This window comes from Camelus bactrianus, chromosome 7 (assembly GCF_048773025.1).
Source record: "Camelus bactrianus isolate YW-2024 breed Bactrian camel chromosome 7, ASM4877302v1, whole genome shotgun sequence".
NCBI classification, from domain to species: domain Eukaryota; kingdom Metazoa; phylum Chordata; class Mammalia; order Artiodactyla; family Camelidae; genus Camelus; species Camelus bactrianus.
Window position 1 is genome coordinate 37,178,618 of NC_133545.1, and position 16,430 is coordinate 37,195,047.

The following is a 16,430-nucleotide window of genomic DNA, read 5'->3' on the forward strand; positions in this document are numbered from 1 at the left end:
TATTGATCCGGTCTCTTGGGGATGCTGGCATTCAAGACTATTTTGTAGATTATTTAGCTAGCTATTATAAAAATAATATAAGTAAGCTCCTCTTTTCCACAGAAGGTTTTATTATTAAAACTTATTTATTTATTCCTTAAAGGACTAAGAAACTTATAGAGAAAAATAAAAAACATAACAGCAGAAACAAAAAAAAAAGATGTAAAAGAAGAAAGAAAAACAAGGCAAAAAGTGATCCAAGAGCATTCAAAATGATAAGCATCTGCAGAGGGTGTGGAGAAAAAGGAACCCTCCTAACACTGTTGGTGGCAATGCAAATTGGTGCAGCCACTATGGAAAACAGAATCGAGGTTCCCATAAATAGAGTTGCCATATGATCCAGAAATCCCACTCCTGGGCATATACCTGGAGAAAACTATAATTCAAAAAGATACATGCACCCTAATGTTCATAGCAGCACTATTTACAGCAGCCAAGACATAGAAACAACCTAAATGTCCATTGACAGATGACTAGATATAGAAGTTGTGGTATATTTATATAATGGAATACTACTCAGCCATAAAAATGAAATAATGCCATTTGCAGCAACATGGATAGACCTAGAGATTATTGTATTAAGTGATGTAAGTCAGACAAAGACAAAACCAAATAATATCACTTACATGTGGAATCTAAAATACGACACAAAAGAACTTATTTACAAAATAGAAACAGACTCACAGACATAGAAAACAAACTTATGGTTACCAAAGGGGAAAGGGGGTAGGGGAGGGATAAATTAGGAGTTTGGGATTAGCAGATACAAACTACTATATATAAAATAGATAAAAACAAGGTCCTATTGTATAGCACAGAGAACTATAGTCAATATCTTGTAATAAATCATAATGGAAAAAATAAGAAGAATATATTTATCTATAACTGAATTGCTTTGCTATCCATCAGAAACTAACACAACATTGTAAATCAACTATACTTCAATAAAAAATACAAAATGATAAGCATCATTTTGGGGTTCTTAATATTTGAATTTTCAGATTATAAAGCTTTCATTAGCTTATCTAATTATGAACTATCAATCATCAAGATAATTGAAGCTTGTCTTAATGGACAGATTGCTTAGATAGTACGTTCCTGTAGAAATAGACCAAAGTTTCTCCATAAAGATTTTCAGATGGAAAGTGTTCATAAGGGCACTAACACCAATGAATGGTTGGAAAAGACAAATTAACATGTACTTTAGGCACAACTATCCTACCTAGCAAAATGCAAATGGCCTCTCTTTATTTCTTGTTGGAAAATTCCACTTTAAATGTGGAAACATCTCTTAATTAGAATCTCTCAGAGGATGATCTTTGAGATTGTTCCTACTTGGAAATGTTGCTCCCACTTCCGTGGGTTGGTGGGAGTACCACAATGACAAGGGGCCACATCTGTTGTCCTCACCAGGCTATCCACTGCACCTACCATAATGTCTGGGATATAACAGGCTTGTAGGAAACCGTGTTGGATGTTGGGTGAAGGAATGACTCTCACTCCTTGCACACAAGAGGAGCTGGGAATGATCTGTCCCAGCACATGACTCACCTCCCTCGCCTGCCCTGAGAGGTCTGATAAGAACTTTCCCATCAGCCTGAACACATTTGTGCCCATCTGTTACTAAGTGCATTAACATGTTTCTTTTGCTTTTATCACAAAATGTGGTCCATCAGGCTTTTTTTGGGAAAAGGGCTATTTTTCAAAATACTAAAGACAAATCTAGGAAATCACTTTGAAGCTTTAGTTGCTATAATGAGGAGCCCTCAAACGTTTTGTGTGGAATGTTCTGTAAACTGATTGGAACATCTCATTGTCAGGGTGAAAACAATCTCACAGTTACATTGCAGTTGATACGGAGTGACTGAAAATGGGTCCACTTTTGTGCATACTTTAATGAACATTCAACCCTGCAGAGGAAACATCTGCATGAAATCCCCTCTGTTCCAACACACATTTTGTCATAACATAAATTGTTGGCCAAGATCACATCTCTCTACTCACCCCCATCAAACAAAAATAAAAGGCCCACCTGTGAAAACCCTGCTCTCATTGTGAAAATTCCATATGAAGCAAAGAGAGGATAGAACCATTTCCACTAGGCACTGTGTTGCATCCTCCAGTCCCTATGTTCATGGGCTCCTAGCTGCTCTCCTAGTGCAGTAACACAAGTCTCCTCTAGGTGGCTCTGCCTCCCTATTATCTACTTCTACCCGGAAGTGGCCCCAAATCTCTAAGCGCTAGTCCTAGTTCTATTAGAGCTTGGGCCAGCGGCTCTGAAATGTATATTCAAACCTCACTAGCCTGAGTGTTAGTGGATGCTACACACACCGAAGAGAAAGCCATTATACATTTAAATGAGGGGACATTGGGAAAGTCCACTGGTGGGCAGCCCTGGTCTAGTCTTAGCAGAGCTGCAGGCATCACTTCAGGCTGGTGATGGGAATGAACTAGAGTCAGGTTAAGTGTCTGGCCAGGATTTCCCAGCATGTACTTTTTAAAAGACATTTATTTGGCAAGATTCTCAGTGGAAAAACAAGGCATTGTAGTTAAATAAATTTGGGTAAGGCTGTATACTGTTCTCTTTGGAGTATCATAAAGCGTATTAGTGTTTTAAAAGCTCTGAAACGATCTGCAGGAAAAAAAAATCTGTTTAGCTTTGTTTAACTCAGGCTTATAAGAACTACTAGTATCAAGTAGAGCTGTGTTCTGTGGAAGGCATTCCTGGGGGTGACTGACATCTACAATATTTCTGAGGGTGAGGGCAAGAAGCTGGGGCCTCTGCACTTGGAGGGTGCAGCAGAGGCTCTCACCTTTGGCAACTCAACCAAATGACCAGTATCACAGGAGGGGATGTGTGTGTGGACTACCCAGTACATATTAAGGAAACTGCCCAATCTTCCAATTGGGAAAGGGAAAATCCCATTTATTGAGTGCTTTATCTGTGCCAGGTGCTGGGTTAGATTCTTTTTATGCAACGAATATATTCTTCATGGCACTTTCTGAGTAGATGGAATCGCCACTTCACAGGAGAGAAGACCCAAGAGCAGGGCGGCAGAGTCACCTGCGTGAGTTTGCATGTTAGTGAGTGGGAGAGCCGAGACTGAAACTGGCTAGCCTTGAATGCCCTTACTTTGTATTTTGTTTTGTTTTTAAGACACTATACCAGGGAGTTATTGAGAGTATTTTAGTAAGGAGGTAACTTGGGTTGATTTAACTTCAACAGCCCATTAGGATGTAGAAGAAAGAGTGGACGTAACATAGGAGACCCAAGTAAAAATCCCAGTGTTACTACTTCCTGGCTGGGTGGCCCTGGCCAAGTCATTTAACCTCTTTGAACTCCAATGACCTCTTCCCTAAAATAAGAACTATTTGTGGAGAATTAAATTAGAACTAGGAGTATGGACTAAGTACATGTGTACCTAGCTCCAAAATGTCTATGTAGTCCCGTGGGCCAGCCCTTGCCGTCCCCACCAGCTACAGGCAAGCGGTGGCTGATCACATTCTGTCTGGGGCTCTGAAGGGCCAGCTGTGGGGCAACACAACTCAGGTTGTCTCTTCTGCACCTCCCTAGGGTGTCGGAGTGTTGGATGTTAGCCAGGACCAGGTCAGAGAATAGACCCGAAGCAAAGTCCCAGTTATCAGAAGTCAGAGCTAAATTTAGGATGCAACTGTGAAAATGAATAGTTAACAGGCTCTCTGAAGTCGGGAGGTAATTATCTGGCAGTTTTGATTAATGCAGACAGGCCATGCCGATAATTTGTCCGGTTCTCAGCCAAATAGCCCCTCTCTCCCCCCCAGTATTTTTCTTCTCTGAACCATCTTGGTTCTTACCCCTGGGATCCTTTTCATATATGTTTACCCTTAGTTGTATGGGATTTTCTTTTGTGGGAATTACTGAATATTCGCTTTGACTTGCTCTTCCCTTAGAACAAAGATTGCAAACTGGTGAGCTTGGGCCGCTCTTCAGCCCTCAGAACATTCTACTTGGCCTACACAGGTTACAAAAAATTAAGCTTTCATTAGAAAATTTAGGGATTTCACACAAAGATTTAGATTTCTCTACTGTATGATCCAGCAATTATACCCCTGGGTATATCCAAAGGAAATGAAAACACTAACTCGAAAAGATACATTTACCCCAATGTTCATAGCAGCATTATTTACAATTGCCAAAATATGGAAGCAACCTAAATGTCCATCAATAGATGAATGGATAAAGAAGATGTGGTATGTATGTGTGTGTGTATGTATATCTGTGTGTGTATACACACACACACACACATATATATTATGAAATACTACTCAGACATAAAAAGAATGAAATTTTGCCATTTGCAACAACATGGATGGACCTGGAGGGCATTATACTTAGTGAAACAAGTCACAGAATGACAAATACTGTATATTATCACTTATATGTGGACTATAAAAAAATAAACAAATGAATAATAGCAAAACGGAAACAGACACGGATCCAGAAAACAAACTGGTAGAAGGAGGAGCAAGACAGGGGTAGGGGATTAAGAGGTACAAACTATTATGCATAAAATAATTAAGCTACAGGGATATATTGTATAGCACAGGGAATGTAGCCAATATTTTAAAATAATTTTAAATGGAGTATAATCTGTAAAAGTACTGAATCACTATGTTATACAACTGAAACTAATATAATATTGTAAATCAACTATACTTAAGTAAAAAATTTTAGATTTGTGATTCATCTTAAAAAAATAGGAAGACGGAGCCACACAGGGCCTGGGCTCCCCCAGGACCACATAGGTAGCTGCTGCCTCTTCTCAGGGTCTCTAGTTTCTTCCCGTCCCACCAAGCCCACCCCAAAGTTCCTGTGCCAGCTGGAACTTGTTAGTAATGCAAAACCTCAGGCCCCACCCAAGACCTACTAATACAGAATCTCCTAGAAATTTGTATTTTAACAAGCCCTCCATGTGACTCTGATCCAGGCCCAAGTTTGAGAACCACGTGTATAGAGAGATCCCTGAATGAAACTCAGCAGTCATGGCTTTTGCTTCAGCTTTGGCTTTAGACTCTAGTTAAAATTCGGTCTCATTCATTCGTTCATTCGGCCAGGCATCCAATGCACAGATGAACAGAGCACTTACATGTAACAAACACCGTGCTAGCTGCTGCTGAGACGGAGCCGCCCCAGACAGACGGTATCTGCTCTCACAGAGCATGCAGTCCCGTGTGGGACTGAGACAGAGACTGTAGTTTTGTCACCTGCTCCTATCACTGGGCTGGATCAGCGGTTTTCAAGCTGAGTTCTGGCCTCAAGCTCTACGGGGGAGGGGGTAGAGAAGGAGGCTAAGGGATGGGCTCACTCCTGCCTTTGGATTAATCTGAGAATCTTTACTTTGATCTCTTTTATATTTTAAAGTCCCAAAAAGACTGAACTGGGGGGAGGCGGGGAAGGTTCTGCTGTTTAAACAGTTTGAAAGCTACTAGACTTGGCAATCATTTAGGTACCTTCCGGTCTAACATGCTAAGAAACACATTGGAGCACTAGAAAACATTTTCTTTTAGGTGAAGTGTGGAGAGAAGCATCCTAAAAAAGTCCATCCTACATCACACCCATTAGGATGGCTAATATAAGAAAACAACACAAAAATGTAAGTGTTGGTGAGGATGCACAGAAATAGGAACTCTTGTGCATTGCTGGTGAGAATGCAAAATGGTGCAGCCACTGTAGAAAACAGTATAATAATTCCTCAAAAAATTAAACATAGAATTACTGTATGATCCAGCAATTCAACTTGTGGGTGACACTCAAAAGAATTGAAAGCAGAGACTCAAACAGATATTTGTACACCAATGTTGTTAGCAGCATTACAGTAACCAAAAGGTGGAAGCAACCCAAATGTTCATGGATGGAGGAATGGGTAAACGATATATACATACAATGGAATATTATTCAGCCTTAAAAGGGTAGGAAGCTCTGACACAAGCTGTAGTATATTTAAACCTTGAGGACAATATGTGAAATAAGCCAGTTACAAAAGGAAAGATATTGTATGATTCCACTCATGTGAGGTGCCCAGAGTACCTCAGATTCATAGAGACAGAAAACAGAAGAGAGGCTGCCAGGAACTGGGGGAAGGTAGAATGGGGAGTTAGTGTTTACGGGGCACAAAGTTTGGGAAGATGAGAAAGTTCTGGAGATGGATGGTGGTGATGATTGCACAACATTGTGAATGTTCTCAATGCCACTGACTTGTGCACTTAAAAATGGCTAAGATGGTACATTTACGTGATTTTTTCCATAATAAAAAGAAATCCATCTGACCAGTTGCCTATAAACATTCCCCCCTTCACTGTCTCCTCCTTTTACTGTCTCCATTCAAGCTATTTGTTGTTGTTGCTATTTTGAATAATTTACCACTGGGAAAGTCAATGCAAATGAAATAATCTCACTCACTGGGAGGATGCGACACAATACTCCAGGCAGTGGTTGAGAACTGTAGCTGGTGTGGGTCACTGGAAAAGGTCGATGTCAGTGCCCAAGTTGGTCCTGCTGAACTTGAGTGGAGAATGGATTCGATCTAGAAGACAAAACACCAAAGACAACAATTGTGAATACTCCCCAAAGATGGAGACAACTGTAATCTTCTAGAGCCTCAGGTATTTTCTCATACAAGGTGGGGAGAATTGATTGCTTCACGGCTCAGTAATCTCAGCTACACATTGGTTTGAATCCTTCAGCCCTGTGGTCCTCATGCTCTGGTGTGCACCAAGCTTATCTGGAGCGCTTTGCTAAAGACCTCTGGGCCCTACCCCTAGTTTCTGATTTAGTAGGTCCTAAGTGGGGTCTAAGAATCTAATTCTGGGTGATGCTATTGTCAGTGTGGGACCACACTTTGAGAACCACTGTTATAGGAAGCTTAGTTTTCAGCTGAGGAGGAATGAAACATAGATGGGAGGGAAAAGCTGATAAGGAGGGTGATAGATGTGCACAGTGCAACGTAAGGGAGGGTGAGGAAGGATGGAGTATTAACTTGCATTCCAGTGTCATTTCCTGCACCATTGCTGTGGTTTGGGGGCAAGTAACTCAATTTTGTCATGTTAAAATGCAGAACTTATGTGAGGATTTTGTGTGTGGAACTCCCGGCATCATGCTCACTTAAAGGTGTCTACCATTCTGTTATGTTATCCGGTGGGGAGCTTTGGGGACAACATGAGCATATTAGGGCCCAAGAGCAGGGGCAACCCAGAAGGGGAAAGAAGCATTACGAGGGGCCAGGGAGAGGGGAACAAAAACCAAATTGACAGTTTTGTATGGGCCTGGCATTGTTCCAAGCTCAATAGGTTTTGAAGCCCCAGAAAAGCTGGCAATTGGACACTTAAAGATGTCCACGTAACCACAAACGAGTCCCACTTGCTCTAAATCATCTTTAACGCTTCCGCTGGCCAGAGCGCACCATGAGTCATTCACAAGTGTGCTGAAATCTGGAGACTTCCCTCAAGGCCCAGAGGTACAACCTCTCAGATCCAAGACACTCTCAGCTGATTGAACATGATGGGAGCTGAGTTACAGTACATCACCCGGCCCCCTATTGTTCACCCAGCCACCATCTCCTCAATCACCACTAGTCAGTGTCATTGTCATGAATTAGTACTTCTCACTGGCTTGGATATCAAGGGGCAAATCCAAGGTCCCTTCCCTGGTCTGGTTTCCAAAGGAAAGCTAAACCTTAGCCTCAGATCTGTGCTGACACAGAGTCCGGCGAAATACACTGTCATCAGGGCTACACAACAGGCTTCCGGGTGGATTTGAGAGCCACCTGGCTGACAGGGCTTTATTCTGCTCCACTGCCATGGCGGCGAGGGGATGTGCTGATGGATCACGATGACACTGGTGAGTGACCTGGCCGTGCACATGTCACCAGCAGGTTCTCAAAAGAAGAAACACTCACGTGTATTAGATCCCTGTCATTGTATAAAGACTCATTTATTTTTTAGCATTTTCTCTAAGGTAAAAATGTGGATGGTAACAGCAATAATACAACAGTATCCAGCCATTTAGATTGTGCAGTGATGAAGCCAAGGTCGACTTTACTGGGGAAAGGAGAATGAACAGCTCCGCTGCTGGGTGCAGCCCCAGCCCCTTCCTGTGCTTAACCTGCCTGCAGCACAGAACCCAGGGAAACTGGCCCTGGGGGAGGCAGTGCTGAGGAGGCTCACTTCGGAGTCTTTGGGGGAAACTTCTAGGTTCAGTATTTGTGATGGGGCCACTGCTGCAATGTGTGCTTGCAGAAAGCTGAGACGAAGAGGTTTGGGAAACACTTTTCTGCCGCCTGCCATGTCCCAGACTGTGTTGTACGAGAAAGCAGCTCCGTAAGATGTTTCCAGAAGCACCACACAAAAGTGATTTGAAAAGTGTGGGAAACATTTCCCTCTATACCTGCCCCATTTGTGGTCAGCAGACTTGCTGCACAAACTCAAGTCTGGAAAGAGAAACATTTCCAGGCTCCATTTTTAAAAAACGAAAAATATATTTTAAATCAGGAAGCGCAAAATTGGCCACTGTTTTTAGGTGCTCTTTCATTGTCCCTCCCCCCCCCCCCCAAGGTGGGGACAGGAGCCCTTCATTCTTCTTCATGGGGTCAGTGACTATCCTGCTCCTTCGGCCTGTGTGGCATCATATACCCAGCACTTGGAGTCCTGCAGAGGGCCTCCTCAGAGGCAGCCTCTGTTCAGGACTCGACCCAGGGACAGCTACCCAGCCTTGGCTGGAGGTGGCCCAGGGGAAGAGGAAGAGCTGGCCAGTACGTGGCCAGGGAGACCTTTCTAGGACATGATATAAGCAAGGGAATCAATCTCACTTAATTTAGTTTCTTGCTCTTGAAGTTTCACCTGGGAATAGATCACAAAGCTGGATGACCATCACGTGCTTATCTGCTACACAGCTGAACTCAACAGAGAGCCTCACTTTGGGTACTTCTCAAATTTCAGTCCAATTTTCTCCTGAGTGTCCCTCCCACAAACACCTCATACCTCCTTGGCTTCAATTCTAGACTGACACTTCTTATATCTGGGCCTTGAATCCTGCCCTCCCTCTGAGCACTACAGCACATCTCAGAAGCTCTGACAAACAATCTCACTGTCTGGTCAGCAATCAAACACACAGTCTCAAACCACACACATCCTCATCCCCCACCATTCTCTTTCTTCTCCTAGTGTCTTGATTTTTCCCCCTGAGGCCCTCTGTGTTTGAAGACATTTATCCTCTGCTTTATTTTAGTAATCCCTTATTCTAACCTGTGCCCAACCATGTACTAAGCTCTGTTGATTTCCCCTTTTAACCCTTATTTTTGTCTGTCCCTACTTCTCAGCTCTTACAGCCACGACTCTGCTCCAGACAATCATCCTTCGTGCCTGGAATATGCACCACGCTGACCTGAACCCCTCTCTCCAGGCTGCTTTTATGGCCCTCTTTCCCAACTGCATCGCCTTCTCACTTCTCAGCCTCTTTTTTGCTTCTCCCCAGTGTTGCCTTTGGCCCAGTCAGACTGGTTTTCCTGCCAACCAGAACCCTCTTTCCCTCCTCTGGGTTTCTTTCCTCTACTTGGACTCCCTTGTCACCTCTCTGCATCATGGTGAATTAAACTGTTTGATGGGTGTGGGCACTGACCAATCATAATGGACACCAACCCGCCAGGATCGGGCATAGACCAATCAGAAGAGATGCCAGCCATGCACAGTGGACGCTGCTCAGTATCAGCTCTGCCGCCTCCTTGACCGATTAAGAGGGGCCCCGGCCAACCTTGTCAGTGACATGGATCCACCCTGGCTGCTTGGGCTTCACGTTCTCTCTCCTCGTCTGAGTCACACTCCTCACATATAACTGGAGAGAAGTCTATGCTGTTTGTTAGATTTTTGTGTGAGCTTTTCTTTATTTCTTCAAATAGACTAAGAGATCCTTGGGGGCAGAGACCTCACTCGACATCAGTGAGTCTCAGAGTGTGGTACCTGAAACAGCAGGATCACCTGGGAACTTAGAAATGCAAATTCTCAGGCCCTACCCCAGACATACTGGATCAGAAACTCTGGGAGTGGGGCCCAGTAATCTTGTTTTAACAATCACCCTCCAGGTGATTCTGAGGCACACTCAAGTGTAGGAATCACCTTGTTACACAATGTGGGGTGACTGAGTCAAAGTCTTGATGGTAGCTCTCAATAAAGACTCATCATGCTAGTTAAATGTTTGTACCGCCTTTGCATCCTGCATAGTGCATGGCGTTAATTATGTGTAGCACCGACACTTGGATTTGGGTTCAACAAACATTCAGTAATCACTTGGTATGTGACAGATTTGGGACTAGGAACATTTATGCTGCTGATGACTGAAAATAATATTTATGGGATGTGTAATTTGAGCTCTGTTCTAGAGAAGGATTTAAACAAAATACTATTATTCATTGAATGACATTTTAATATCTGAAATTAGGATGCATTTTATAACCGATAGCATGTCATAATTTAATGATGTGTCTTATAATTAATAATGTTTTAGATGCAATAAAATTCAGTAGAAAATGTATGGTCCTTTCCATTTTGGATAAAACTGTGTGTGTGCATGTGTGTCTGTGTATATGTGTGTGTTTATTCACTACCCTCTTGTATTTACTTGTAACAAACATAATTGTTTAACACTGAAATCTGGGTTCACAGGGGCAAAAATGTTGCAAAATATTCTGGGCCTTTACGATCCACCTTGGACATACAAGAGGCACTTTTAGAAGAGGACAAAGAGTAACTATTTACATTCTCCATTTCCCAAAAGGATAACACAGATCCTCCTTGACTTCATTGTCTACTCCTCAGGAATTTCAAAATATACAAGGAAAAATGTGAAGTTGGTTTCACCTTTCCAAACAGTGGCCTGAATCTCACCATGCTTAGTCAATACTTAGAAAAATAACAAGTTTATTTGGCTAGGATTTAAAATAACAGCTCTGATGATTTGTTATACATTTACCACTTTATTTCTCTTTTGAGGTGAGCACCTAATTCTGCGTAGTGTGTTTGTAAAAGCAGGAAGAAGAAAGGACCCATTTGAAGCTGGGCTACCCCCGCTGCACACCAGGCCCCCACAGAGAAAGAAGGGCATGACTTTCTGAGAGGTGGTCTTAGTGTTGGCAAACATGTTCTTAGACACAGAACATTTAAACCTTCCAGCGTTTTCTGACCAAGGCTAGAAAAGATGGTAAATAGGGTTTATTCTGAAATGGCTTTTTGGGTTGGAATGCATAACTCCAAACACATCAATCCCTGCTGTTAAGACCATCAATCAGTTGTTCCCTTGCCTGCTGATTTACATACAAACCCTAGCATTTGGGACTCTGCACAGTGAGACCCTCACCTTCTATTTCACTATTTTTATACCTCCCCTTCACTGACCCTATTTTTCAACCAAGCTTGGCAAGCCGGGACCTCTTGGCTATGCCCTACCCTTTCCTGCCTCTATGGTTTGCAAGAAAATTCCAAATCTCCTGCTTTGAAAATTCTATCTATCCTTCAATGACCTTATCTCAAGTATCACTTTTCTCATGGAACCTTCCCTGTTTGCCAATGACCTAATCTGTCTATCCTTTGATCCTCTCTAACATTTTTTTTGTCTGATATTTATATTTTACCACTTTCTTATTAAACTTCCCATATTAGTGCTGTGCATCTTAAAGTGTGGTCAGTGTTGCTCGTATTAGAACTGCCTGGAGCCCATTCCAAACCTATTGAACCAAGATCTGCAGGATGAGAGTCAGGAATATGTGTGTTTAATAAGCTTTTTAGTGTTTCCACTAATGCCCATTATGAGGATTGCTGCTGTGGTAAAAAGAGTTCCCCCACTTTTTTTGTAAGTTCTAGAACATTTCATACATATTCAAAAACAGAATGGATAAAAGCATGTATCTTCATGAGCCTACCACTCAAGCTTAACAATGATGAAAACAAGGCTAATCCTACCGCTTCACCTACGCTTTCCCCCACTTCCTCTACTCCCCTTGGATTATTCTGAGAAAATATCAGTTATTATATCATTTCATCTATAAATGTTTCTTAATGCAATCTAAAAATAAGGACCATTTTATTTTAAATCATAATCACAATAGCATTACCATTCCTGAAAAATCCCTAATTCCTTGGTGTGGCAGGCAGAATAATGCCACCACCACCACCACCACCACCACCACCACCACTGCCCCCCACCCCCAGTACCCCCAAGATGTCCACAGCCTAATCCCGGGAAACTGAATACATAGCAAAAGGGATAAGGTCATTCTGAACTGAAGAACTCCTCATAGTTTGGACTTTCCCATTAACAAGCCCATGGCGTAGTTGAACACATTCCTCTATCCCCTGTATTTCCCCACAAGCTGATGGTGGAGTTAGTGGCTTAGTCAGGTTCAGGCCTGATTTTTTGACAACAGGTGGTGTGTACACCTTCCTGCTATATCACGTTGGGATCCAATGTATAATTCCCCCTCAGGTTTTTTACCTAATGAATTTCTCAGTCGTTGATAATTATTAGCTAGAACTATTTCTTCATAAGCGGTTGCAGAGTGGTGATACTCTAAATTTATCATTCCTCTTTCGTTTATTAGCTGGAATCTTCTAAAACACACCAACTCTTTAGGGAATCCAAGGTATAGTTCATGCAAGAAGGTCAGGAGAGCTGCTTGATTGTGAAAAGGCTCTGAAGACCAGGATGGGTTCTAATCCTGCATCTGCTATGTAGTGGCAGTAGCTTGCCTTGAGCAAAGTACTGCCCCTCTCTGAGCCCCAGTTTCACTAATATAAAATGGAGACAGCATTGTAGGTTTATTACAAGAATTCAATAAATGAACTTATGTAAAAGCAACATGCCTGCTACAGAGGAGTACTCATCAAATATCTGCAATTACAGTCAAGTCCTCCAGCAACAGCCCCAGAATTGGGTGCTTGTGTGAATTTCTGAAAACACAGCTTCAGCTTGCTATCCGGAGCCTGCCCTGGGAAACTACATCTGCCTCCTTTAGGGAGTGGGAGTGGGGATTGCTCCTGGTGTGTTTGCAACTCTAAGGCTGCCCTTCCTCCCTGGGCTCCTCAAGGCCCTTTCAGAGCCCCTCAGAGCTGCAGCCGTGACTACAGACTGGCTCAGAGGCAGCCCCAAGGCTTCCTGTCGATGTTTCCCCAGGGCTTGCAGTTCATGGCTGAATTTATGTTTTACTGCAAACATTTTCAGCAGGGAGCATGGGGAGCAGTACAGGTGGCAGGGTTAGGAGAGGGTGGCCTGATTATCCTCCCAACCCGGCCATTAGCTGTTTGTGTGGCAAGCCACTGGAGCATGGCCGGCCCCAAACCAAGGCGGGCGGGGGGAGTCTCTGAGGCCCCTTCCAGACTGAACCCGTCCTCATCGGAGTGCTACAAGCTCAGCAAGAAGGGCGGGGAGGGTTTCGCCCGCCTCGGTGATGTTCTCCAATCTCAGGCCTCCCCAAAAAGAGTCGTCCTCCCTCCAGCCTGCCTGGGCTGAGTGACCGTCTCTCTAACTGGCTGTGACCCCCTCAGGCCTGTTCTGCATAATCAGAATAAATTGGAGGCTAAAATATTTGTCTGGGCAATTCCGATCAAAAACGCCCCTTGCTTTGATCTTTCAGTCAAAACAAGGTATTCTCCCTGAATTCTGATGACATTAACCTTGAGCAGTTGTTCTGCTGGGAAGGCAGGCTTCTCAGGGCTCATTAAGGCCCTTTCTCAGCCGCTCAGCCCTGACCAGGCTCAGGGCTTTGTGTTTTGCCTTCGTTTAACGTAAATAGTTATTGGCAAGTGTGGAGTTCGACCTGGAAATCCAGTCTTCAGTGGTGCCAACTGCTACCTGCCCTTTGCCTGCACATTCAGGAACTGGGTTTAGCACCCTCACAAGGGACAGCAGAAGTGTGGGGTGCCAAAGGGATGGGTAGGCACCTGAGTGGTAACACTCTTTGGGAGAGATTATGGGGATCCAGCAATCCTTTCCATTTTGCTGCAAAGATAATTGGTTCAGGAGCTTCAGCAGTCAGTTCTGTTAGGTAAATGACTGGTCTCCACAGATTTGTGCTAACCTTGAGAAGCCTACTTTCCTTCCCACCCTTTCTCTCTGACTAAGTGGGAAATCCTTCAAAACTGTGATGGTAAAACTAGGGGCATGGGCATAGACTAAATAACCTTTCCTGCTTCTATCACAGGGCAGTGAAAGAGGATGGAAAACGAATAAACTGACTTTTATTATGAACGTTAGTTTTTAGACAACCTCATTAGTTGTCTCAGGATAGTTGGAGAGGATATCTATTGTATTTTGTCAACCAAGAATCCTTTCCTCTGTACTGGCTGCATGGTCCTGTAATGCATGGAGCTGCCATTGACTGCAACCACCTCCACCCACCCTTCTAGCCATGAGGGTAGGCACATGACTCAGCAGGCCAGCTGTAGCTATCCCACCCTGTGGGCCCGTGATTGGTCCTGAGATGGGTGCTGACCCCATCCAAGCCTATCAGAGCCCTCTGGTGGGTTTCTGAGGCTCTCAGTTTCCTTGGGCTGCTGAGATGATTTGATGTAAGCTAGAGTTATCTGCGGCCATGCTCTTTTCCCCATTGCTGTACGAGAGGTCAGTACTGAAAGAGAGGCTGAACCAAAATATGGAAATGTGTCACTGAGGCTAGCTTTATCAGTGAGCTCCCCAGTTATATTTGTTACATGAGCAGCATTTGCTGGGTTTATATCACTTGCAAATACATGAGTTTTGGCCCAGACAGGGATTACAAGTCCAGACCTGGATTCATATTCCAGTCTGCCACTCACTTACTAGCTGTGTGAACTTGGGCAACTTGCTTAACTTCTTTGAACCTGTTTCCTTATCTGTAAATGGGGAAAATGAGATCTACCTCACAGGGTTATTATACTGACTGAATGTGAGATAATATATATTTAGTGTTCAGTTCAGCAACTGGCAAACGGTAGGCACTCAAGAAATATTTACTTAGTACATAAAATAATATTTGTTGAATTAATTTAAGGAATGCTTTAATTCTTAGATTAACTTTTGTTCTCAAAGCAGGTCCAGGTACTATTGGAGTTATGAGTAGTGAGCCAGGGGCACCAGCAATCACAGAATAAACACACAGTTCTTAGATCATCAATCAATTAATTCAATATATTTGTACATTAAAAGAAAATGAATATATTATGGAATAAAATACAAACATCACACACCTGTTTTAGATAAAAGACAAGAATTCAGAAAAACTCCCTGCATGTTGAATGGACACTACCCTTTTCCATTAAGTGTGCTCTGATGATACGGTTTCCAACACAACACACTGAAGAGGAGCAGCATGGGCCTGGGTGCTGGAGGTGGTGGCCCTAGCACGCCTCTGTGGCTCACGGTGCCTCTGTGAGGCCTGGGCAAGCCATTTTAACCTCTCTGATGCTTTCTTTTTCTTCCAAAAATGAGTTTGCTTGTCCTTGGATTTTCTTTAAGAGTCTAACATCCCATTTTTGCCATGTGAGTTAATGAATTCCTTGTCAAATATAAACGTTAAAAGGGTGGACTGAATGGATTGATTTATTAGGTACAGGGTTTATCTAGTTTAATTTCAGTTCCAACTCTATGATTCTACTTTAAACCTTAACCACATATAGTGCAATAATTTATGATTGGCATAAACATTTTCTAGAAGTGTGATACACCTAGGTTTTTCTAGTAGTAGTTGACAAATATTCATTCAACATTGATTTTAGTACAAATAAAATATATCATAATACTATATCATAAAATCAATAATCAAATAGTGATTTTAATAAATACGGATCATATATGTGTATGGCAATATGTTTAAAGCCGAAAGAAAGCTGGCTGGGTATAAACCCAAGCAAGCAAGGCAGCACTCTGGGCATTTGTGGGGAAAAGATGAGGGTTTTCTTAAACACACAGGTCAACATAGAACTTTGCTTTGCCAGTCAGAAGGAGAGAAGAGGGCTGTGATAGAGACATTTAATATTTGCCAAATATCCCTGGTTCCTGGGCCTGGCTTCAGTAAGAGTCTCTGCATGGTCTTCCCTCCACACTCTCCAGCAGGAGGAGAGATCCTTTTGGGAGTGATGGAGAGAAGATGGGTACCAGGCTGAGGTGTGTTTGTAGAATGAACGGGAGGGCCAGCCTTATGGAAGTCCCAGAGCACCAGCACCGTGCGGGACACTCAGGGAGAGCAGCTTGGGAGGAGCGCAAGGCTTCACCCTGTCATCATTTAAGAGTGTGTGAGATGGACTTAGAACGCATCCAAGATGATTTTTCATTATGAAGACTGTCTTTGGTGTCTTAGAAAATGGTTTAGTCCAGTACTGAACATGATTTTTCT

The 16,430-nt window shown here is 43.0% G+C and overlaps 1 long non-coding RNA gene across 1 annotated transcript in view; it reads right to left on the reverse strand.

The window, feature by feature from the left end:
* The window catches only part of LOC141578253 (uncharacterized), a 91,029-nt gene that overhangs the window by 26,476 nt on the left and 48,123 nt on the right, over positions 1–16,430 (reverse strand). The window contains exon 2 of the long non-coding RNA XR_012508394.1: positions 6,479–6,602. This is a non-coding gene — a long non-coding RNA (uncharacterized LOC141578253). The remainder of the gene's footprint in view (positions 1–6,478; positions 6,603–16,430) is intronic.